Raw genomic sequence first — 25,097 nt, 5'->3', positions numbered from 1 at the left:
CTCACCAGCAGCTCTTCGTCAGCCCACTTGGCTTCCCTGCAAGCCTGGCTCTCTCTCTCTCTGCTCAGCGCTGCCTTGTCTGGTTCTGCTGCTATCTGTTCCTCCAGCTGCTCCAAGAGCAATCCAGCTCCTCTGTGTGATCTTCAACTCTTCTTTGCGATTCAGCTCCTCCAACTGCTCTCCTGCTCCATAAACTGCTCCAACCTCCCCTTTGAATCCCTGGAACTCTGCCCACCTCCTGAGGGCGCTTTCCAGATTAAACCCTACAACAGTGTCACTCCAGATCTGCTCAGAGTGCTTCCATACTTCCTGTGTTGTGACACCACAATCCCTGCATAATTTCAGAGTGTAATCTGGAAAGCGCCCTGCATTAGCCAATCAGGGCAAACACAAACCAGAACTTAGGGGGGGTGGGGCAGGGATGAACACCAGCCAGAAAGACAACCCTGGGGTAGAGAAAAGGTCAAGGTTTCATCTACTCCAGCAACGCAAGTGGGGAATGGACAGCCATTTTAAATATAAATCAAAATAAAGACCAAGCAAACCTACAACATGGAGTTTTTGGCCCCATTCTCCACAGAAGTCAAGGAGAATATTGTGGGGACTGTGTCAAATGCTTTGCAGAAATCAAGGCACACTTTGTCCACAGCATCCCTGTCCTCTACCAAACTAGTAACTCTGTTAAAAGAGGAGGAGAGATTACTCCAGTGTGACAAATTCATGCTGGCACCTACTAAACACCAGATTCTCTTTTTGCTGTGCTCACAGACAGACTGCTGACAATACTTGAAACATTCAGCAAAATCACTGAGTAACCTTTTCCTGGATTGTATCACTTCAAGCTGCAGATGTGTGATTTGTGCATCCCTCCCCACAGAAGATCCCTGCACATCGAAAAATAGCTCTGAAGGGAAAGGGTTAGACTGAACCAAGAGTGCACATCACCCTTAACCAATTGAGCAGTTTCCCCTGCATTTTATCACACCACCTGCCAACTCCTGGCAACCACAGAGCCATGTGGTTGTCTTTGGTAGAATTGGGAAGGGGTTGACCATTGCCATCTCCCGGCAGTATGAGATGATGCCTTTCAGCATCTTCCCATATCACTGCTGCCCGATATCGGTGTTTCCCATAGACTGGGAAATAGCGGGGATTTGAACCAGCAGCCTCTTGCTCCCTAGGCAAGTTACTTCCCCACTGTGCCTCTAATAGCCCATACCTATCCACAAAATAAAATTAATGAGGTGCTCCTTAAGCTTTTTCTCTGTTTGCACCCCTGAGTTGAACACTTGTTCCCAACATGCTATTTTTTAAAAAAAAACTATTATGAGGGAGAGCATTTAAAAACCCTACCTTCCACTTGCAGCCTGAAGTGATACAGTCTATGCAGAGCTTTGCCACTTGATTGTGTGAGTATGAACCAGACTCCCATTTGTGGAGTTGGAGGAGCAGAAGACCTGTCTAGAGCAGAAGGAGCAACTCATGCTTCTCCTGAATTTCGGATTCTGCCTCTTTGTAAAGCTTGCCTTTGTGGATCTATAGCTCACACTCAATGCTACTTGAGACTGTCTTGCAAGCGTTCTGCCATGAAGTCCCTTTGCACCCACACCCAGAAATAAACGACAGCACACAGGAAATGGGTTGAAACTAGGGCCATCACTTTATTGACTCATTTTAGCAGAGAACTAGAGTGTAGCTGGGGGAAATCGCACCTGCCACCAATGGGGTGGGGCACTACATCCCCTCCTCGGACCTGCCATGGTGACCAAGGGGCTACACTATTTAGCGGCACCACTCCTAACATCCGCCAGATCAGAAATCCCTTCCAGTGCAACAGTGCAGAGTAGGCAAAAAACCAGCCACCTCCAGGCCAATCCGGGTGGATGGGGAAAATTCCTACTCGGCCCCAAATGGCGACCGGCTAATCCCACACTGTCACCTGAGGGGGGTGAGTGGATGCCAAGGTGTCCCTGCAGAAGGCCAAGAGAGGGCGGGGATCGCTTTCACTAGCGCACCCTCTGCCCCCCCGCTTGGCCCTAGACTGGTTCACTGTGGGGTCCAGCCTTGTTTCTTGCACCCTGCCAGGACTGGACGTGACATTTGCACCCCGCACTGGATGTGGAGCCAGGGGAAGGGGGGGTTGGGGACCCAGACTCGGAATCAAGAGATGGGACAGAGGGAACGGGTGCAAACCTGGGCTGCAACTTCAGTAACTAGTTTGAAGGGAGCTCTGTAAACTAAGGTGTGGATTCCACTCCTGGGGTGAAGTCGTTTCCCGGGAAACTATGCCCCCTCTTTGCAAAAGCCTCATGACCTTGAGTGTACACCAGGCTTTTGCAAACCTAGTCAAAAAGGGAATGGGCATCTGTTGTGGGGTTGCTCTCCTCAGCCTCTTCCTGCCTTCTCTAGGGCCCACCATTCCGCTCAGCCACCGGAGAGATTTGTCATTGTGTCAATGCATATTTACCCGGCCGAGGCAACCCTCAGCACTCGCGTTGATAACAGTGCATCAGAAGCAGGATGGGATCCTTTGTTAGATGTTGAAAGGGAAGCTCTTCTTTGCTGGTATAGCGGAGAGAGAAGAAAAAGGAAACAAATGTGAGCTACTTAAGTGGTGTTTTCTTCACGACCCTCTGTTTCAACTGCCTGGTTTTCATGTTGATTTGTTTATCCGCCCCCCCCCCCCACCCAACAAGCCATTGCTCAAAACGTGATGGTTCTCTTCATAAGAAGATCTGGATTTACATCAGGGGACTGTATTTGTTATTGCAGGTGTGGCCAGCCTGAGGTTCTCTAGCTGTTGTTGAACTCCCATCAACTCATGCCACAATACAAGGTGGCTGGGGGTGATTGGAGGACAGCTTCTATCATCCCCAGCCAAGCTTTATGGCAGGGGGTGATGGGAGCTGTAGTCCTGAACAAGAGAAGCTGGGGATGATGGGAGTTGTAATCCAACAAGAGCTGGGGAGCGTCGGGCAATCTCTAGCCTCTCGGCTTCCTCTGTGCCATTTCTCTTGCTTTTGGATGTCTGCTCTGCAGAGAATCAGTTTGCTGCCCTGCCCCCTCTTAACACCACAACTCCACCCGGCCAGAGCCTAAATGCTGTGAATAGATAGCCCCACCCGCTGCCCCACCAAACCACACATTTATTTTATTTAGCATATTTAGCATGAGGGCTCAAGTGGCAGCTACAGCAAACAAGCAGCAGAAACATGAAACATGTGGAAAGAGACTACTACGGAAACATCTGTCAAGCTGGTCCAAGAGAAATCAAAGGGCAGCAGAGGGATCCAATAGGCTGTACAAAATTTTAAAGATACCATTTAAGAGAGAGGCAATTTAAAAGTACAAAAATTTCACATACAAAACTTCTGGGGGACATTGCCCAAATAAAGTTGAAGGGCCCCGAATACAGTTCCAGGGGAAACAAGAAAAGGGAACGAAGGACAGACACAAGAATTGAAATAAAATAAGACAAAATGAGAAAGGAAATAATACTGGGTACAACCTTGGTTCATGAGTTAGCGAAGTCCTGTCCCACTCCTGAGAAAACAACTGGAAAAGCCTTGTGGGGTCCGGCAAGAGGGGGGAACGCCAAGCCTTGTGGGGTCCGGCAAGAGGGGGGAACGCCAAGCCTTGTGGGGTCCGGCAAGAGGGGGGAACGCCAAGCCTTGTGGGGTCCGGCAAGAGGGGGGAACGCCAAGCCTTGTGGGGTCCGGCAAGAGGGGGGAACGCCAAGCCTTGTGGGGTCCGGCAAGAGGGGGGAACGCCAAGCCTTGTGGGGTCCGGCAAGAGGGGGGAACGCCAAGCCTTGTGGGGTCCGGCAAGAGGGGGGAACGCCAAGCCTTGTGGGGTCCGGCAAGAGGGGGGAACGCCAAGCCTTGTGGGGTCCGGCAAGAGGGGGGAACGCCAAGCCTTGTGGGGTCCGGCAAGAGGGGGGAACGCCAAGCCTTGTGGGGTCCGGCAAGAGGGGGGAACGCCAAGCCTTGTGGGGTCCGGCAAGAGGGGGGAACGCCAAGCCTTGTGGGGTCCGGCAAGAGGGGGGAACGCCAAGCCTTGTGGGGTCCGGCAAGAGGGGGGAACGCCAAGCCTTGTGGGGTCCGGCAAGAGGGGGGAACGCCAAGCCTTGTGGGGTCCGGCAAGAGGGGGGAACGCCAAGCCTTGTGGGGTCCGGCAAGAGGGGGGAACGCCAAGCCTTGTGGGGTCCGGCAAGAGGGGGGAACGCCAAGCCTTGTGGGGTCCGGCAAGAGGGGGGAACGCCAAGCCTTGTGGGGTCCGGCAAGAGGGGGGAACGCCAAGCCTTGTGGGGTCCGGCAAGAGGGGGGAACGCCAAGCCTTGTGGGGTCCGGCAAGAGGGGGGAACGCCAAGCCTTGTGGGGTCCGGCAAGAGGGGGGAACGCCAAGCCTTGTGGGGTCCGGCAAGAGGGGGGAACGCCAAGCCTTGTGGGGTCCGGCAAGAGGGGGGAACGCCAAGCCTTGTGGGGTCCGGCAAGAGGGGGGAACGCCAAGCCTTGTGGGGTCCGGCAAGAGGGGGGAACGCCAAGCCTTGTGGGGTCCGGCAAGAGGGGGGAACGCCAAGCCTTGTGGGGTCCGGCAAGAGGGGGGAACGCCAAGCCTTGTGGGGTCCGGCAAGAGGGGGGAACGCCAAGCCTTGTGGGGTCCGGCAAGAGGGGGGAACGCCAAGCCTTGTGGGGTCCGGCAAGAGGGGGGAACGCCAAGCCTTGTGGGGTCCGGCAAGAGGGGGGAACGCCAAGCCTTGTGGGGTCCGGCAAGAGGGGGGAACGCCAAGCCTTGTGGGGTCCGGCAAGAGGGGGGAACGCCAAGCCTTGTGGGGTCCGGCAAGAGGGGGGAACGCCAAGCCTTGTGGGGTCCGGCAAGAGGGGGGAACGCCAAGCCTTGTGGGGTCCGGCAAGAGGGGGGAACGCCAAGCCTTGTGGGGTCCGGCAAGAGGGGGGAACGCCAAGCCTTGTGGGGTCCGGCAAGAGGGGGGAACGCCAAGCCTTGTGGGGTCCGGCAAGAGGGGGGAACGCCAAGCCTTGTGGGGTCCGGCAAGAGGGGGGAACGCCAAGCCTTGTGGGGTCCGGCAAGAGGGGGGAACGCCAAGCCTTGTGGGGTCCGGCAAGAGGGGGGAACGCCAAGCCTTGTGGGGTCCGGCAAGAGGGGGGAACGCCAAGCCTTGTGGGGTCCGGCAAGAGGGGGGAACGCCAAGCCTTGTGGGGTCCGGCAAGAGGGGGGAACGCCAAGCCTTGTGGGGTCCGGCAAGAGGGGGGAACGCCAAGCCTTGTGGGGTCCGGCAAGAGGGGGGAACGCCAAGCCTTGTGGGGTCCGGCAAGAGGGGGGAACGCCAAGCCTTGTGGGGTCCGGCAAGAGGGGGGAACGCCAAGCCTTGTGGGGTCCGGCAAGAGGGGGGAACGCCAAGCCTTGTGGGGTCCGGCAAGAGGGGGGAACGCCAAGCCTTGTGGGGTCCGGCAAGAGGGGGGAACGCCAAGCCTTGTGGGGTCCGGCAAGAGGGGGGAACGCCAAGCCTTGTGGGGTCCGGCAAGAGGGGGGAACGCCAAGCCTTGTGGGGTCCGGCAAGAGGGGGGAACGCCAAGCCTTGTGGGGTCCGGCAAGAGGGGGGAACGCCAAGCCTTGTGGGGTCCGGCAAGAGGGGGGAACGCCAAGCCTTGTGGGGTCCGGCAAGAGGGGGGAACGCCAAGCCTTGTGGGGTCCGGCAAGAGGGGGGAACGCCAAGCCTTGTGGGGTCCGGCAAGAGGGGGGAACGCCAAGCCTTGTGGGGTCCGGCAAGAGGGGGGAACGCCAAGCCTTGTGGGGTCCGGCAAGAGGGGGGAACGCCAAGCCTTGTGGGGTCCGGCAAGAGGGGGGAACGCCAAGCCTTGTGGGGTCCGGCAAGAGGGGGGAACGCCAAGCCTTGTGGGGTCCGGCAAGAGGGGGGAACGCCAAGCCTTGTGGGGTCCGGCAAGAGGGGGGAACGCCAAGCCTTGTGGGGTCCGGCAAGAGGGGGGAACGCCAAGCCTTGTGGGGTCCGGCAAGAGGGGGGAACGCCAAGCCTTGTGGGGTCCGGCAAGAGGGGGGAACGCCAAGCCTTGTGGGGTCCGGCAAGAGGGGGGAACGCCAAGCCTTGTGGGGTCCGGCAAGAGGGGGGAACGCCAAGCCTTGTGGGGTCCGGCAAGAGGGGGGAACGCCAAGCCTTGTGGGGTCCGGCAAGAGGGGGGAACGCCAAGCCTTGTGGGGTCCGGCAAGAGGGGGGAACGCCAAGCCTTGTGGGGTCCGGCAAGAGGGGGGAACGCCAAGCCTTGTGGGGTCCGGCAAGAGGGGGGAACGCCAAGCCTTGTGGGGTCCGGCAAGAGGGGGGAACGCCAAGCCTTGTGGGGTCCGGCAAGAGGGGGGAACGCCAAGCCTTGTGGGGTCCGGCAAGAGGGGGGAACGCCAAGCCTTGTGGGGTCCGGCAAGAGGGGGGAACGCCAAGCCTTGTGGGGTCCGGCAAGAGGGGGGAACGCCAAGCCTTGTGGGGTCCGGCAAGAGGGGGGAACGCCAAGCCTTGTGGGGTCCGGCAAGAGGGGGGAACGCCAAGCCTTGTGGGGTCCGGCAAGAGGGGGGAACGCCAAGCCTTGTGGGGTCCGGCAAGAGGGGGGAACGCCAAGCCTTGTGGGGTCCGGCAAGAGGGGGGAACGCCAAGCCTTGTGGGGTCCGGCAAGAGGGGGGAACGCCAAGCCTTGTGGGGTCCGGCAAGAGGGGGGAACGCCAAGCCTTGTGGGGTCCGGCAAGAGGGGGGGAACGCCAAGCCTTGTGGGGTCCGGCAAGAGGGGGGAACGCCAAGCCTTGTGGGGTCCGGCAAGAGGGGGGAACGCCAAGCCTTGTGGGGTCCGGCAAGAGGGGGGAACGCCAAGCCTTGTGGGGTCCGGCAAGAGGGGGGAACGCCAAGCCTTGTGGGGTCCGGCAAGAGGGGGGAACGCCAAGCCTTGTGGGGTCCGGCAAGAGGGGGGAACGCCAAGCCTTGTGGGGTCCGGCAAGAGGGGGGAACGCCAAGCCTTGTGGGGTCCGGCAAGAGGGGGGAACGCCAAGCCTTGTGGGGTCCGGCAAGAGGGGGGAACGCCAAGCCTTGTGGGGTCCGGCAAGAGGGGGGAACGCCAAGCCTTGTGGGGTCCGGCAAGAGGGGGGAACGCCAAGCCTTGTGGGGTCCGGCAAGAGGGGGGGAACGCCAAGCCTTGTGGGGTCCGGCAAGAGGGGGGAACGCCAAGCCTTGTGGGGTCCGGCAAGAGGGGGGAACGCCAAGCCTTGTGGGGTCCGGCAAGAGGGGGGAACGCCAAGCCTTGTGGGGTCCGGCAAGAGGGGGGAACGCCAAGCCTTGTGGGGTCCGGCAAGAGGGGGGAACGCCAAGCCTTGTGGGGTCCGGCAAGAGGGGGGAACGCCAAGCCTTGTGGGGTCCGGCAAGAGGGGGGAACGCCAAGCCTTGTGGGGTCCGGCAAGAGGGGGGAACGCCAAGCCTTGTGGGGTCCGGCAAGAGGGGGGAACGCCAAGCCTTGTGGGGTCCGGCAAGAGGGGGGAACGCCAAGCCTTGTGGGGTCCGGCAAGAGGGGGGAACGCCAAGCCTTGTGGGGTCCGGCAAGAGGGGGGAACGCCAAGCCTTGTGGGGTCCGGCAAGAGGGGGGAACGCCAAGCCTTGTGGGGTCCGGCAAGAGGGGGGGAACGCCAAGCCTTGTGGGGTCCGGTCAAGGGGGAACGCCAAGCCTTGTGGGGTCCGGCAAGAGGGGGGAACGCCAAGCCTTGTGGGGTCCGGCAAGAGGGGGGAACGCCAAGCCTTGTGGGGTCCGGCAAGAGGGGGGAACGCCAAGCCTTGTGGGGTCCGGCAAGAGGGGGGAACGCCAAGCCTTGTGGGGTCCGGCAAGAGGGGGGAACGCCAAGCCTTGTGGGGTCCGGCAAGAGGGGGGAACGCCAAGCCTTGTGGGGTCCGGCAAGAGGGGGGAACGCCAAGCCTTGTGGGGTCCGGCAAGAGGGGGGAACGCCAAGCCTTGTGGGGTCCGGCAAGAGGGGGGAACGCCAAGCCTTGTGGGGTCCGGCAAGAGGGGGGAACGCCAAGCCTTGTGGGGTCCGGCAAGAGGGGGGAACGCCAAGCCTTGTGGGGTCCGGCAAGAGGGGGGAACGCCAAGCCTTGTGGGGTCCGGCAAGAGGGGGGAACGCCAAGCCTTGTGGGGTCCGGCAAGAGGGGGGAACGCCAAGCCTTGTGGGGTCCGGCAAGAGGGGGGAACGCCAAGCCTTGTGGGGTCCGGCAAGAGGGGGGAACGCCAAGCCTTGTGGGGTCCGGCAAGAGGGGGGAACGCCAAGCCTTGTGGGGTCCGGCAAGAGGGGGGAACGCCAAGCCTTGTGGGGTCCGGCAAGAGGGGGGAACGCCAAGCCTTGTGGGGTCCGGCAAGAGGGGGGAACGCCAAGCCTTGTGGGGTCCGGCAAGAGGGGGGAACGCCAAGCCTTGTGGGGTCCGGCAAGAGGGGGGAACGCCAAGCCTTGTGGGGTCCGGCAAGAGGGGGGAACGCCAAGCCTTGTGGGGTCCGGCAAGAGGGGGGAACGCCAAGCCTTGTGGGGTCCGGCAAGAGGGGGGAACGCCAAGCCTTGTGGGGTCCGGCAAGAGGGGGGAACGCCAAGCCTTGTGGGGTCCGGCAAGAGGGGGGAACGCCAAGCCTTGTGGGGTCCGGCAAGAGGGGGGAACGCCAAGCCTTGTGGGGTCCGGCAAGAGGGGGGAACGCCAAGCCTTGTGGGGTCCGGCAAGAGGGGGGAACGCCAAGCCTTGTGGGGTCCGGCAAGAGGGGGGAACGCCAAGCCTTGTGGGGTCCGGCAAGAGGGGGGAACGCCAAGCCTTGTGGGGTCCGGCAAGAGGGGGGAACGCCAAGCCTTGTGGGGTCCGGCAAGAGGGGGGAACGCCAAGCCTTGTGGGGTCCGGCAAGAGGGGGGAACGCCAAGCCTTGTGGGGTCCGGCAAGAGGGGGGAACGCCAAGCCTTGTGGGGTCCGGCAAGAGGGGGGAACGCCAAGCCTTGTGGGGTCCGGCAAGAGGGGGGAACGCCAAGCCTTGTGGGGTCCGGCAAGAGGGGGGAACGCCAAGCCTTGTGGGGTCCGGCAAGAGGGGGGAACGCCAAGCCTTGTGGGGTCCGGCAAGAGGGGGGAACGCCAAGCCTTGTGGGGTCCGGCAAGAGGGGGGAACGCCAAGCCTTGTGGGGTCCGGCAAGAGGGGGGAACGCCAAGCCTTGTGGGGTCCGGCAAGAGGGGGGAACGCCAAGCCTTGTGGGGTCCGGCAAGAGGGGGGAACGCCAAGCCTTGTGGGGTCCGGCAAGAGGGGGGAACGCCAAGCCTTGTGGGGTCCGGCAAGAGGGGGGAACGCCAAGCCTTGTGGGGTCCGGCAAGAGGGGGGAACGCCAAGCCTTGTGGGGTCCGGCAAGAGGGGGGGAACGCCAAGCCTTGTGGGGTCCGGCAAGAGGGGGGGAACGCCAAGCCTTGTGGGGTCCGGCAAGAGGGGGGGAACGCCAAGCCTTGTGGGGTCCGGCAAGAGGGGGGGAACGCCAAGCCTTGTGGGGTCCGGCAAGAGGGGGGGAACGCCAAGCCTTGTGGGGTCCGGCAAGAGGGGGGAACGCCAAGCCTTGTGGGGTCCGGCAAGAGGGGGGGAACGCCAAGCCTTGTGGGGTCCGGCAAGAGGGGGGGAACGCCAAGCCTTGTGGGGTCCGGCAAGAGGGGGGGAACGCCAAGCCTTGTGGGGTCCGGCAAGAGGGGGGGAACGCCAAGCCTTGTGGGGTCCGGCAAGAGGGGGGGAACGCCAAGCCTTGTGGGGTCCGGCAAGAGGGGGGAACGCCAAGCCTTGTGGGGTCCGGCAAGAGGGGGGAACGCCAAGCCTTGTGGGGTCCGGCAAGAGGGGGGAACGCCAAGCCTTGTGGGGTCCGGCAAGAGGGGGGAACGCCAAGCCTTGTGGGGTCCGGCAAGAGGGGGGAACGCCAAGCCTTGTGGGGTCCGGCAAGAGGGGGGAACGCCAAGCCTTGTGGGGTCCGGCAAGAGGGGGGAACGCCAAGCCTTGTGGGGTCCGGCAAGAGGGGGGAACGCCAAGCCTTGTGGGGTCCGGCAAGAGGGGGGAACGCCAAGCCTTGTGGGGTCCGGCAAGAGGGGGGAACGCCAAGCCTTGTGGGGTCCGGCAAGAGGGGGGAACGCCAAGCCTTGTGGGGTCCGGCAAGAGGGGGGAACGCCAAGCCTTGTGGGGTCCGGCAAGAGGGGGGAACGCCAAGCCTTGTGGGGTCCGGCAAGAGGGGGGAACGCCAAGCCTTGTGGGGTCCGGCAAGAGGGGGGAACGCCAAGCCTTGTGGGGTCCGGCAAGAGGGGGGAACGCCAAGCCTTGTGGGGTCCGGCAAGAGGGGGGAACGCCAAGCCTTGTGGGGTCCGGCAAGAGGGGGGAACGCCAAGCCTTGTGGGGTCCGGCAAGAGGGGGGAACGCCAAGCCTTGTGGGGTCCGGCAAGAGGGGGGAACGCCAAGCCTTGTGGGGTCCGGCAAGAGGGGGGAACGCCAAGCCTTGTGGGGTCCGGCAAGAGGGGGGAACGCCAAGCCTTGTGGGGTCCGGCAAGAGGGGGGAACGCCAAGCCTTGTGGGGTCCGGCAAGAGGGGGGAACGCCAAGCCTTGTGGGGTCCGGCAGGAGGGGGGAACGCCAAGCCTTGTGGGGTCCGGCAGGAGGGGGGAACGCCAAGCCTTGTGGGGTCCGGCAGGAGGGGGGAACGCCAAGCCTTGTGGGGTCCGGCAGGAGGGGGGAACGCCAAGCCTTGTGGGGTCCGGCAGGAGGGGGGAACGCCAAGCCTTGTGGGGTCCGGCAGGAGGGGGGAACGCCAAGCCTTGTGGGGTCCGGCAGGAGGGGGGAACGCCAAGCCTTGTGGGGTCCGGCAGGAGGGGGGAACGCCAAGCCTTGTGGGGTCCGGCAGGAGGGGGGAACGCCAAGCCTTGTGGGGTCCGGCAGGAGGGGGGAACGCCAAGCCTTGTGGGGTCCGGCAGGAGGGGGGAACGCCAAGCCTTGTGGGGTCCGGCAGGAGGGGGGAACGCCAAGCCTTGTGGGGTCCGGCAGGAGGGGGGAACGCCAAGCCTTGTGGGGTCCGGCAGGAGGGGGGAACGCCAAGCCTTGTGGGGTCCGGCAGGAGGGGGGAACGCCAAGCCTTGTGGGGTCCGGCAGGAGGGGGGAACGCCAAGCCTTGTGGGGTCCGGCAGGAGGGGGGAACGCCAAGCCTTGTGGGGTCCGGCAGGAGGGGGGAACGCCAAGCCTTGTGGGGTCCGGCAGGAGGGGGGAACGCCAAGCCTTGTGGGGTCCGGCAGGAGGGGGGAACGCCAAGCCTTGTGGGGTCCGGCAGGAGGGGGGAACGCCAAGCCTTGTGGGGTCCGGCAGGAGGGGGGAACGCCAAGCCTTGTGGGGTCCGGCAGGAGGGGGGAACGCCAAGCCTTGTGGGGTCCGGCAGGAGGGGGGAACGCCAAGCCTTGTGGGGTCCGGCAGGAGGGGGGAACGCCAAACGGGCGAATGGCCCTCCAGGAATGGGTGGCAGTTTAATATATGTTAAACATTTACTTACCTAAAACAGCAGGATTCTGAATTTACGTCATGACCCTGAGTTTTAACATCAAATCATTTGGGGTAATAGCATCTTAAATTCAGATCAATGTGTTACTTTAATGGCCTTCCCTTATTCGCCCTTAGTTTCAACCTTCCTATTTTCATGTTGATTTCTTTATCCAGCCCCCTTATACAAGCTGTTGCCCAAACCCTGATGCTTTCTTTCACGATGCTTTTCACCATGGATTTGCATCAGGGGACTATATTTGTTATCACTGTGTTGGATTACAACTCCCACCATACTACAACTTCTACCATCCCCAGCCACCTGTTTTGATGGGGGTGATCATCTGTAGTCTCAACACAGCAGCTGGGGATGATGCTAATTCTAGTCCAACAGCAGCTGCTGAGCTACAGGTGGGTCATCCCTAGCTTCTTGGCTAATTGCTGTGAATAGCTATCCCTCCCCACCCCTCTAGTGCTTCAAGTGGCAGCTATTGCAAGGATTCAGAAGCAAGATGAAAGTGTCATGTCTGTGCAAGCAGATCTCTATGGAAATCTCTCTTGAGCACGTCTTGGGAGAAACCAAGAGGTAGTAGAGGGATCCGATGGGCTGTACACAACCCTGCGTTGTTTTAACCAAGAGTCTTTTCAATATGAAATATATAAATATTTTTAAAATAAAGCATAAGCATCAACTTTAAAATATTTGTAACTTCTAATATAACTTCTGTGTAATCTAACTTTTCAGGGCTCTTACAAGGACCCTTCCATTCCAAACATGCATGATTCCCTTTTGATAAACAAGACATGCAATACTCCTGCAAGGCTTTGTAGCTGAGGATGATGGGAATTCTAGTCCCAAAACATCTGGGGACCCAATTTTAAGAACCCTTGGCTTCTGGAATTTATATCTGCCCTTACTGCCGGGACCTCCAAATATGCAATTCTTCTATCCTCACAATAGTCCTGTAAAGTAGGTCAGGCTGAAGAGAATGACTGGAAATAGAAGTTGGACTACAACTCCCATCATACCTGACTGTTAAGAACCTAACAGCCCTGCTGGATCAGACCCAAGGCCTATCTAATCCAGCATGCTGTTTCCCCATAGGGGCTCACTGGATGCCTCTGGGAAGCCAACAGACAAGAGATTCTCAAACTTGGTCCCAGATGTTGTTGGGCTGCAACTCCCATCAAGGGAAGGGATTCAATCAGAAAAATAAATCCATGCATCACTGGTCCCTCTTTACCAATTATTGACATTAAAAAAGTGTTCACAAGTATATGTGCGAGTGTACCTCTATACTATCTATATCTGTACTTGGGATGGTTGTGTGTGCCTCTGCAGACATCTCTCCCGTGGGAAATTATTCTCAAGGCTTAGCTTAAATCTGCTTCCTCATAACTGCAGTCAACTTGGGGGGCAAATAGAATCAGTCTGGGTGTCGGGGGGGCGGGACTTGCAGATCCCTTGCAGACTCAATGTGACGATCACAGCAGAATCTTTGCATTTTAGAGTGGGAAGGCTCCTTGGAGATCATCGTTATCTGGCTTCTGTCTGAAAACCATCAGCAAAGAGGAGCCCAGGACTCCATGAGGTGACCTTGGCAACCCTTCTCCCATTTGGGAAAGCATTCCTACTGCCTAGCCTAAACCTGCATTCTCGTATTGGCAGCGTTCAGTGCTGCGCTCAGTAGCAACAGAGAGGAAGTACGCTCCTTTTTCAACACCTTTGATATCTGTGGACTGCTGTCTTTTCCTATGTAGCTCTCTGACAGTCTGGCCTCTGGAGGTGGTAGGAGTCAGACTTACCTCTCCATCTTCTGGGAAGACAAATTCAAGAGGTTCTTCAACACTGTGAAATAGAGAAAGATTTTTTATGCTTTGCTAATCTCTTAGGAGCTACTCAATGGCACAGCAGGGAAATGACATGACTGCCAGAGGTTGCTGGTTCAAATCCCTGGTGGTATGTTTCCCAGACTATGGGGAACACCTATATGGGGCAGCAGCAGGAAGGTGCTGAAAGGCATCATCTCGTACTGCATGGGAGATGGTAATGGTAAACCACTCCTGGTCACTAGGAGTCGATACCGACTCGACGGCACAGTCTACCTTTACCTTTGATCTCTTAGGATTTGCTACAATCTCCATATACACAGAGGAGTGCTAGACAAGGCAGGGGAGTTTTATGAAAGCAAGTAGTTTTAAGAAAATAAAGTTTAGCAATTAGCTACTTAACTTGACTCAATTAGCAGCTACCCCAGCTAACTGAGCAAAGAGACACCTTTTAAAGTGCTGATGCTCTCATATTTATATACCGATGGCATTTGTAAGGTAAAGTGTGCCGTCAAGTCAGTTTTGACTCCTGGCGCCCACAGAGCCCTGGGGTTTTCTTTGGGTTTACCACTGCAGGGGGCAAGCAACAGGCCCCATCCAACCCCAGCACAGCATCCCTCCAGTGGCTGTTGCTGGCTTCTGTCTTAGGGTTCTTTTTCAATTGTGAGCCCTTTGGGACAGGGATCCATCTTTATTTTTATTTCTCTGTGTAAATCGCTTGGGGAACTTCTGTTGAAAAGCAGTATATGAATATCCATTGTCATTTTGTGAGGCTTGATGTTTAGCAAATTTGAGACGGCTTTTGTATGTTTTCTTTATCTGAAAAATAGATTGGTGGGAGTGTTCTGAGCCCGATCTATACTGTCTGTAAATACTCTTCAATTGTTTACTTAGTGTCCTACAGCATGAGTCAAACCAATGATTAGTTGCTCTCTTACAATGAGCATATGAAGACTGTAACTTGCTCAGACATGAGAACTTTTGTATAAGAGCATCTTCTCATACTCTGGATATCAATCAGGCTGCACTCTAACGAGCAGTGGAAAAACCTGAATTGCGTGTGAACTGCTCCCCAATAACTTGTAGGGACTTCAGGATAAATCTGGCCAACATGTGAATGCAGCACCTCCATTCCAGAGGAGGTGTGTGTTAAAGGGCTTTAAAAGCCTCATGTGAAAAACCTCCTGGAATCAAACTTGACTGAATTTGTTCAAGAATTCTGAGAAAACAAACATAGGCTCACCCTGCATGGTTGAAAGTCTCCTTTGCTAATCTGCAGCGAGGAGGCCATTTTAATAATTAGTGTTTCTGGTGTGTTCTAGGCATTAAAAGTAGCACAAATATATAGTACTCAATGTCTATCACTATATACTGTGAAGTGTGCGTGTGTGTATTCAGTGAAATGTATTTCCAGGCAGCATACTTATTTTGAAATATCAGACTTAATCCTTGGGGGCCTGGGATGTGTGGAGGCCCTGGACTTTGAGGGGCTGGGGGCCCATTTTAAAATCTCATCTCTGGGCCCATTCCAACCTTGCTATGCCCCTGGTGGTCACTACACAAAACTTTCTGCACAACACCTGCACAGAAGAAACTTCCATGTAGAAAATGTGTCTCTTGTAAATTGACCCTGAATTTTCCATCCATGACTGGGATATCTGAGAGTTAGAGTCAATAATAAAAGAACAGCACACTGCTTGTGACAGGAAGGGGCAAATGACAATGATTTCTTAGTCTGGCAGGGGCTGGTTTTGGCCCTGCCAGAACTTGGCTGTCTGCTCCTGTTGCAAATGCAAATTCCTCTGTCTCGTGTGGCAAACTAATGTATCCTCCTCCCTCCTGGTGCCAAAGTAAGCACTAGTGTGGTGAATACACATATACCCCATCATGAGCCAACAGTCATCACAAGACAAAGGCTGGCAGGAATCATTCACTGGTTTATAGACACCCCACCACCACCACCAACACCTTCTTCTTCCCCTATTTTGCTAGTGGCTATTTGGGCAGGTGATCCTCTAGGACAAAATCACGGTTTTGTTTTTTGTTTTTTTAAAGCATGAGATGAGACCGAAAATGAAACTTGGAATCCTCACATAACTCCTGACTGCTGTTCTAAGTCTTTTACAGAGATGGCTCATGTTTTCAGGTTTTGATCAACAACCATGTCTAGATGGTACAGTGTTCTACTCTAGATGGTACAGTGTTCCTTTTAACAGGCATTTCCAGATATTGTTGACTACAAGTCCCATCATCCCTGTTTGGACAGGAGTGCAATTTCAGTGCTTGCCCTAGGCACTATTTCCCCTAGATATGCCCCTAGTTCTAGGCCCCTGATTGTCTTGGTTGCCCTCTTCTGCACCTTTTCCAGTTCGACAATGTCCTTCTTAAAAGACGGTGACCAGAACTGTGCGCAGTACTCCAAATCTGGCCACACCATAGATTTGTATAAGGGCATTATAATACTAACATTTTTATTTTCCGTCCCCTTCCTTATGGTCCCTAGCACAGAATTGGCCTTTTTTCACAGCTGTCGCACACTGAGGACACTTTCAATGAGCTGTCCACCATGACCTCAAGCTCTCTCTCCTGGTCAGCCACTGACAGCTCAGACCCCATCAGTGTATATGTCAAGTTGGGGTTTTTAAAATACCAATATGCATCACTTTACACTTGCTTACATTGAACCACATTTGACATTTTGTCGCCCACTCACCCAGTTTGGAGAGATCCTTTTGGAGCTCTTCACAATCTGTTTTGCATTTCACTACACTAAATCGTTGAGTGTCATCTGAAAATTTGGCCACTTAGCTGCTTACCCCAATTTCTAAATCATTTATGAACAAGTTGAATAACACTGGTCCCAGTACAGATCTCTGGGGGACCCCACATCACACTTCCCTCTATTGTGAAAACTGCCCATTTATTCCTGCCTTCTGTTACCAGACCACATATGAACCTGTTCTCATTCAGCAAGGCCTAGTCTTCTATTTGTTTAACAATTTTGTCCTTAAGTATGCTTTCCATCAATTTACCTGGCACAGAAGTTAAGCTAAGCAGCCTGTAGTTTCAGAGCCTGATTGTAGGGAGAAATTATGTATTTTTGCTAGGACCAAAGACTCTCTTTATACCTTGAATCTCAAGACAGGATAAATACTCAATGGGTGGGGTGTATTTGAACATAGAAGGACTGTATTTCAGGATCTCTATGGAACTCCTAATGCCCTCTCCTCCCTCCAATAAAGCAAGCCACAAAGGGAGGGGCTGATTTGGATGACATTTGTAGTGTGCAGGAGGGGTATAATGCTTCCCCTCAAATCCATAGCCCTAATGCTAATTGCTACCAGAATTTGTTAGCTGTTGAAGGGGAAATGCCCATAAGCTTTCCTTTCCGTGATGAATACTGAGATCTAAGCTGGTAATTGGCACAAGAGCAGAAGACTGGATCCCCATCCCTCTGCACCCTGGCCCCTATCCAAATCCACAAATCCTGCAGCTACAGAGAGGTGGGCTGGTCATGTGGTAGCAAGCATGACTTGTCCCCTTAGCTAAGCAGGGTCTACCCTGGTTGCATATGAATGGGAGACTTGATGTGTGAGCACTGCAAGATATTCCCTTCAGGGGATGAAGCTGCTCTGGGAAGAGCAGAAGGTTTCAAGTTCCCTCCCTGGCTTCTCCAAGATAGGGCTGAGAGAGAGTCCTGCCTGCAAGCTTGGAGAAGCCACTGCCAGTCTGTGTAGACCATAGTGAGAGAGATGGATCTATGGTCTGACTCAGTATATGGCAGCTTCTTCTGTTCCTACATTAAAAAAAGAAAAGAAAATGATGCTGGGAGTTCTAGTCACTATTGCACTGTTTTGCTAAAATGGAAATAAAAGTGGGGAAATAATGAAGACACTGGCTAAATAAGAGACAATCGAGCACTAATCATCCACCATGATGACTAGACGAGCAACAAAATTGGCTGAACTACCAGAAGTCCACAGCAACAACTACAATGTCAAATATTTCTATATCACTTTTCAACAAGAGCAACAAGGGTTTTAAAGGAACCCTTGCTAACTTGGCAAGGAGGCACCTTTTACCGTGGTGATTCTCTTTATTTAGCAGGGGGAGAGTAACAGGCCCTATTCACCCCCCGCACAGTACTTCCAGTGACTGTTGCTGGTGTGTGTCTTATGTTTCTTTTTAGAATGTGAGCCCTTTGGGGACAGGGAGCCATCTTATTTGTTGGTTATTTCTCTTTGTAAACCACCCTGAGCCATTTTTGGAAGGGCAGTATAGAAATTGAATTATTATTGTTATTATTATTATTACATAGAAAAAAGGAAAAAGATGGTTGCCTTTCCCCAAAGGGCTCAAAATCTTAAAAAAAATCTTAACACAACAACAACATATGGCTTGTTCACAGAATAGTCTGAATCTAGGTTTAATGTGGGTTACCAGCATTAGTGTGATTGCATGAACCCATGTCAAGGTGGGAATCTCAGGTTAACACCTTGGTTCACACAATCACTTCAATGCTGGTAACCCACATTAAACCTAGCTTCAAATGACTGTGTAAACCAGGCCATAGTGGTTTACTACTATGGAGGGGTGTTATGCTGGAATTGGATAGGAAGAATTGCTCCACCCACTGCTCAATATGACCAAGTCACCTCTTGAAAAGGTGGTGCCTCTTTCCTCAGTTAGCAGGGGCAGCAACATACTAGGGATGTGCACAAACCAAGATGTGCAGAGGCCATGTGTGTGCTGCTTGTGCTGCTGCACCGCTGCGCCAGGGCGACTGGGGGGAGCGCCATCGCAGTAGGAAGCAGCATGGAGAGGTGGAGGAATAGGCAGACACCTGCTCTCTCCTCCCTTTTAAAGGGGCCAAAACGGTGCTGTGAATCTGTGCACAGATCTTGATTCATCCACATCCCTACAGGTAGGGATGGGCCTGGAACGGTCCGGACCTTGGCGTTCCGGTTCAGGTGGGGGGGTAGCTTTAAGAGCGGCGGGAGGGCTTACTTACCCCTCCCGACTCTTTCCCGCTCTGGCGCCGTAATGTTACGAGTAATTGGGGTGGCAGGATACCTCCCTGCCGCCCCTTCCCCGCTGTTGCTGTAAAACTCCCAGGAGTCCTTTGCGCGCGTGCACGTCACAGAGACGTGAAGCGCGCGCACAATGTGCGCGTGTGCATGCATAGGACTCCTGGGAGTTTTACAGCAACAGCGGGGAAGGGGCGGCAGGGAGGTATCCTGCCGCCCCAATTACTACTAAACTTACGGCGCCAGAGCGGGAAAGAGGCGGGAGTAGTAAGTAAGCCCTCCCGCCGCTCTTAAAGCTACCCCCACCCCAGTTCCAGACCGCAGTTTGGCGGTTCCGTGCACATCCCTACCTACAAGATACCTCCATTTTAAAAGATTAAACCTCAAAGGGAGGAGCAGGTGAGCAACCCCAACCCAAGAAGCTCCCTACACCTTGCCCTGGTGTGGACAGAACATAGTGGGATAAACCAGTGCAAGGACTGCTAGGTATAGGGCCCTAGTCTTGTCTCCCCGTGCCATTCCTTGCATAAGCTAACGCAAACTCGCATGAAAAAAACCTCCCAGCTAGAGATAGCCCTAATCAGAAAAGCCCTTGTTTCCGAGGAGAAAATCGGCCTCGCTTCTCCCTCAGAAAAGCTGTGCAGGCTGACAGGAGAACCCCCAAATAAGCTGTGGGAGATTCCTGCTTGGTTCCTAGTGTCCAGTCATGGCCTAGAGAAGTACCACATTTCTGACATGTAAATGAAGTTTCACTTCAGTCCCTTTACATTGTACCCTAACTACGGTGGAGGTCTGCAGATAAAGCATTGAGCTAAGGCATTCTTCTTATCCCCCCTCCCATCTCTCTGTTGCTATTGTTTTACAAATGCAACTGTCAGGATTTCTAGGCAAGAACATATCTTTGGATGGGTCTAAGAGCAGTGTCCAGAGCATCCTTAGGGATGTAGCAATGTGCAGGAAGTAGTGCAGAGCCCACCATCTCCATGGGGATATCCTAATTTTCAACACAATCAAAGATGCATGGATTCTCCACATTCCATTGTGATCTGGGTAAGTGCCAGTTTCTGCATCATAGGTACTGTATTCACTAGCCCTGTACAGGTCTTATATAAGCATGGATGCTGTACCCAGCTACAGCATTCTCCAGTAGCACACCTCATCCTCACACTGACGTGTTCTTTAGCCCACACAATCTGTGACTATAGTATTTGAATGTTGTACTCATGGATAGTGTGGGGATGGAGTGTGGACGTGAGGGACAGAGCATATTCTAGAGCAGGGATTCTCAACGTTGGGTCTCCAGATGTTATTGGACTTCAACTCCCATAATCCCCAGGCCCAGTGGCCTTTGGCTGGGGATTATGGGAGTTGAAGTCCAATAACATCTGGGGACCCAATGTTGAGAATCTCTGCTCTAGAGGATGCTGTACTTGGTTTCAGTACATCTAGCACTGAAACCAGTACTAGTATTGAAACCAGTACATCTTGGTTTCAGCATCTACGGTTGATGTAACACCTGAACAGGACTACTGCACAGGGTTTATCTGAGCCAGGCCGTGCAATCCCTGTCTGGGACCAAAATGAGCAGGTGTGGGGAAGAGATGCTCTGGAGGCCCATGGGAGTTGCAGGGAGGGAAGGAGAATTGTGTGGAGTGTCTCTTGTTTCAATCTGCAAATCAACCCTATAGGGTAGGTAAGTCCCTCTGGCAGATGGGAAGCCTGAGGCCCTGGGGTTTTCCTGATAGAGGCAGCATCCAGTGGGGGCTGTCAGACTGCTAGTGCAGCCTCTTGGCCCTGTGCTACTCCAGTCTCCACGTTATGAAGAGGGCCTTGGTAAAAAGGAACAGGATGTTTTCTAGCCTCTCTTAATCTTAATACAGAGAGAGAGAGATTGACCTCTTTTCTTGGAACAATGGGTAAGTGTCTGCTGCCTATTCTTCTCTTTATGAAGATCTTTGTCTGAAGTTTAGAATTTGTGTGCACACTTCTTTCAGTTTGGGATTGGTCAAGATTAAGATTATGGAGTATGGAGAAGGCAAAGAGGACAGTGCAATATAGACAGTGCCATATATTTCTATGGCAGGGTAAAGTGTGCCGTCAAGTCAATTTTGACTCCTGGCGCCCACAGAGCCCTGTGGTTTTCTTTGGGTTTACCATTGCAGGGGGCAAGCAACAGGCCCCATCCAACCCAGGCACAGCATCCCTCCAGTGGCTGTTGCTGGTGTCTGCCTTAGGTTTCTTTTTCGATTGTGAGCCCTTTGGGGACAGGGATCCATCTTTATTTTTATTTCTCTTTGTAAATCGCTTTGGGAACTGCTGTTGAAAAGCAATATATGAATATCCATCGTCGTATTTTTACATGATTATTATTATCCTCACAACCATCAGAGATGTAGTTTGGGCTGAGAGACAAGCATGTGGGCCCACAGTCACACACAGTGGCTTTCATGGCTGAGTGGGGGATTCAAACTCACGCCTCCCTGAGTCATACGCCAGTTGTCTTGTGGTAAACAGACACAACACAATCAGCACACCAAATGTGAGGTTTTACATTTCACAATTTTGTGTTTAATTCTGCTTTTCCAAGGTCAGTTTGCAGAAAAGAGGACATAAACGTGTGTCTTGATGGGCTGCTCCTGTTCCTCAATGCTAACATTCATGCTATGATGATTCTGAACAGGCTGAGATTAATTTTAAAAATCAAAGGAACAAAAAAGGGAAATTCTTACTGAATCAGGAGTCAGTTTTACAGTGAATCTGTAAATTAGGTATGGGAGAGGAGGAGGTGTCACAGCAATAATGGGCTATAACTGCTGGGTAATTAACTGTATCTGCATTTCTAAGCAGATTAAAAGTTCAGCTCTCATTTGCCAATGAGGCTGCTGGGAGAATTATTTGGAGAATGTTTTCTAAATATTTTAATGCTCAGTAGGAATTACTCACAATTTCCTATTCCCACCCCCAGCCCCCGTGAGAATATACTGAGAAAACAGAATATTTAGGACATATTCACCTCAAGCCTACCTTGGCACACAAATTGAGAGGCAGGCACAGGGAACCAAGGAGACACACAGGAATTCAAAAATGAAAACACAAAGCCAGGCAGTAAGTGATACTGAGTCCTTCTAGCCTGGTACATCAGTTAGGCAAGTCCTTCCTTTTCTGCTCCTGGGACACTGACTGGAGATGCTCCCCTCTGCCCCTGTCCTCCTGGGATTCTGGGGGGTGAGGGGGCACAGCCCCCCTGCCCTTACTGACCAGCCCCCCCTGCTCACGGGGCCCATTCACTGCTACTGAGCATTGCGATCTGGCCCTTGTCTTCCACACAGCTGCAGGGACCAGGCCTTCCTGCATTCCCCTCCACACACTCGACTTCTGCAGCACTTTCCCCAAATCCAGTCCCAGGACCGCCTGCTAGCTGCCACCTCCTTCCAGTTTGCTGCATTTCAGTCAACTTTGTGCAAGATTTTTAAAATGTATTTTACTTAAATGGCAGAGAGACATTAAGAGAGGCTAAAAATCTATCAGGAAAACCCCAGGGCCTCAGGCTTCCCATCTGCCGGAGGAGACTTGCCTACCCTATAGGGCTGATTTGCAGATTGAAACGAGACAAGCCACACGATTCTCCTTCCCTCCCTGCAACTCCCCACGGGCCTCAGGGGCATCTCTTCCCCACAGCTGCTCATTTGGGTCCCAGACTGGGATTGCACGGCCTGGCGCAGATGAGCCCCACACCACCTACCCCAGTGACAGCTGGTTTAACTTTGGGGCCTACCTCCCCTGGGCCTGAGGGGCCATCTTGGAGCACTTGCTGGGGGAAAGAGCCCCAGATGCTCTCAGCATAGAGCAGAGCCATGGGGAGAAGGCAAGCCTCCTTTCCCCAATCTTTGGAGAGATTCCTTGGAAGAGACCAGGAACGCAGCATCACAGCCCAGCAGTGCTTGCCCCACAACCCAAACACAGCAGAGTTTTCCATGTTTCCCCCACAGAATTCAGAGACACAAAGAGCACCTACTTTCTCTAAGACGGACCCAGCTTCTTCCCAAAGCCCTCTCTGTAACTAGGAGAGCTACTAGGACCGGCTGACCAGGAGTCTGGATGACTCATCTGGAAGTCCCTGCTTTGGATCTGGCCTCAGAAGACTTCAGGCAAACCCCGAATGGCTCAGTTATCCCATCTGTGATATGGAACCAACAAGACTCGCCTACCTTACAGGACTGTAGTATGGATCAGGAGACACAGCTATCAGGATCCTCCATTGCTTGCTTCGCCTTCATTCTTTTCCGATTCCCACTCCTTCTCCTGGGCACTTTTACTTTGGCACAGGCCCAGCTCAGGGAAGGCTGCTAGGCCAAGTGGAGACCAGGCCTAAAAAGAGGAGAGGAAGACAGTTTGGACAAGGACCAGAGAACTCCTGCAGAAAGGAATAATAGGGAAAGACCAAGGCCCCAGGAGATAAGCCAGCAGAGCCTGGATGCTGGACAGACAGAGACTCAAACTTTAGGAAACACAGCTAAACATGCTCTTGTAGCAAGGGCCATCTAGACTCAGCAGGGCTTAAATAGGGGCCTGCAGGTCTCCACCCTGTAGCTGGTCTCTCCAGCCCTTATTGGGTGCAGCTGGTTCAGGCTCTACTGTTCAAGAATCCAGACCTTTCTTGATTATGCCCTCATCACAGTCAGCTGTTTCCTTGCAGGATCCTGCATTCTCTTTGTGCAGCTTGACCTTCCTCCACGTAGACAGAAGAAAAGACATAGGAAACTGCCATATACTGAGTCAGACCATTGGTCTATCTAGCTCAGTAATGTCTTCACAGACTGGCAGTGGCTTCTGCAAGGTTGCAGGCAGGACTCTCTCTCAGCCCTATCTTGGAGATGCCAGGGAGGGAACTTGAAACCTTCTGCTCTTCCCAGAGCGGCTCCATCCCCTGAGGGGAATATCTTGCAGTGCTCACACATCAAGTCTCCCATTCAGATGCAACCAGGGTCAACCCTGCTTAGCTAAAGGGACAAGTCATGCTTGCCTCCACAAGACCAGCTCTCCTCTTGTGCCCCCAAATCTTTCACGGTCCAGCTTTGGTATCTCTTTTTCTTTTGACATAAAGAAAAATCAGATACATCCAGATGTGTAAGCACTTAACCCGCAGTTCCCGGGTCTGAATGACGTGCAGAGGTGTGTCTGAACAAGACCAGACCCCTCCCTCTCATGCAGGGAGGAGGGACCATGTGATCTCGTCACTCTTTCCAGTCACACTCACGATGCACAATTAGTACAAAGGTTGAGATGCCATTTTTAACTAAAAGGAGTTAACATTGCAAAAGGAATGAGAAGAGAGTTCCCTGTCCCAGAGGGGCTCACGGTCCAAGCAGCAGCTCCAGAGAGACGCCAGCAGTAGCCTCAGAAGGATGCTATGCTGAGTTGATTAGGGGACAGTTGCTCCCTGCCCCCCACCCCGAAATATAAGCGAGGCACCACTTTAAAAAATGTTTTGCTCAGTTAGCAGGGAGGGAAGCCAAGCTGTGTGTCACAAGAAGGCCCGAAGATGTTTCCGTGTCCCAAAAGGAACTGCGACTTCGTCCAAAGGTCCCTCTTGGCCCAGGGAGCAGGGCCGTTTCCCAAACTGTGTGGCACAAGAGGAGGACCCCCCCCCCAATGGTTCCCTGTTCCCAAGGGCCAAATGATTGGAAAAGAGACACAAGGGAGGCCCTGGAAAGGGCGCTGTGCTGTGCTGAAGAGGGACAACTGCTCTCCCCCTGCTCAAAAGAAGAGTCTCTACTTTAAAAAGTGCCTCGCTTGGCCCAGTGGACCAAGGTCTAGCTAACAGCCGGATAAAGGAAATTCTACAGAAACCCCCTACGTCTCCTCCAAAGGAAACAGAGGAAAGCCAGGGCTACCCTTGAAACTCCTCGCCACTTGATGAAACGGTTCACAGCACAGAAGAGAAGCCCCTTACCCTCCATCATGATCTCTATCCTGCACCTGGCCCGATGCTGAAGGCGCCCAGGAGAGAAAGGCCTGCTGGTGTCCTTGAAGCCCTTAACTGCATCATCTGGAGATCAACCTTTCTGCTAACCCCGGCAGAGGAAAGCAGAGGTGAGAAGGAAGCAGCTCCTCTCCCAGCTCCTCTCTCTCACTCAGTGATGGGAACGGCTCCAGGAATGGCAGAAATCAACCCCTTTTGCTCCCACCAGAAACTTCTGAGCAGCTGACAGTTGAGAGAAGGCAGTTGGTAATATCACAGAGAGTGATGTCACAAAGAGCAAACAGGGTTCAACAAAAAATCAGCGAGGCACAGTTATAGACCACTTCTCAAAAGAACTGACCACCCACAGGTTTAAAATAGAAATAAAAATATGTTATTGAATTCAAAAGAGAGGCTTGACTTGTATCTAAAGAAACACACATGACATTTCCACATGACACAGATCACGCAAGATGTTTCACGTGTCTGGCCACTAATACAGCATTACTGTCTAAAGTCCGATTCCGACATTATGCGGTACGAGTGTACAGATGTCTGTACACTTGTTTGTGTGAATGGCTGTGCCTGTGTTTATTTTAAAAGTAAACCTGGCCAGGATATAGGCCAGAGAACAATTTGTTATGGGGCAGCTAACAAATAAAGTTTGTTTGTTTGTTATTAGTAGTAGTAGTAGTGGTATTTCCTTCAAATC

At 54.0% G+C, this 25,097-nt stretch overlaps 1 long non-coding RNA gene across 4 annotated transcripts; it reads right to left on the bottom strand.

Moving 5' to 3' along the window:
- Positions 1–1,637: 1,637 nt before the first annotated feature.
- Positions 1,638–24,638, bottom strand: LOC128346930 (uncharacterized). Of its 4 annotated transcripts, none has more exons than XR_008317302.1 (4): positions 24,377–24,638; positions 22,632–22,791; positions 11,580–13,415; positions 1,638–2,562 (listed from the first exon to the last, which is right to left on the bottom strand). It is a non-coding gene; the product is annotated as an uncharacterized LOC128346930 (long non-coding RNA). The 4 variants fall into 4 exon arrangements; XR_008317301.1 differs by lacking the exon at positions 24,377–24,638 and adding an exon at positions 23,076–23,349; XR_008317300.1 differs by lacking the exon at positions 24,377–24,638 and having other exon boundaries at positions 22,632–23,021.
- Between the last annotated feature and the right edge of the window lie 459 nt (positions 24,639–25,097).

Source organism: Hemicordylus capensis, chromosome 2 (assembly GCF_027244095.1).
Source record: "Hemicordylus capensis ecotype Gifberg chromosome 2, rHemCap1.1.pri, whole genome shotgun sequence".
Lineage (NCBI taxonomy): Eukaryota > Metazoa > Chordata > Lepidosauria > Squamata > Cordylidae > Hemicordylus > Hemicordylus capensis.
The sequence above is the reverse complement of the archived record's forward strand: the minus strand, read 5'-3'. Positions and strand labels throughout refer to the sequence as shown.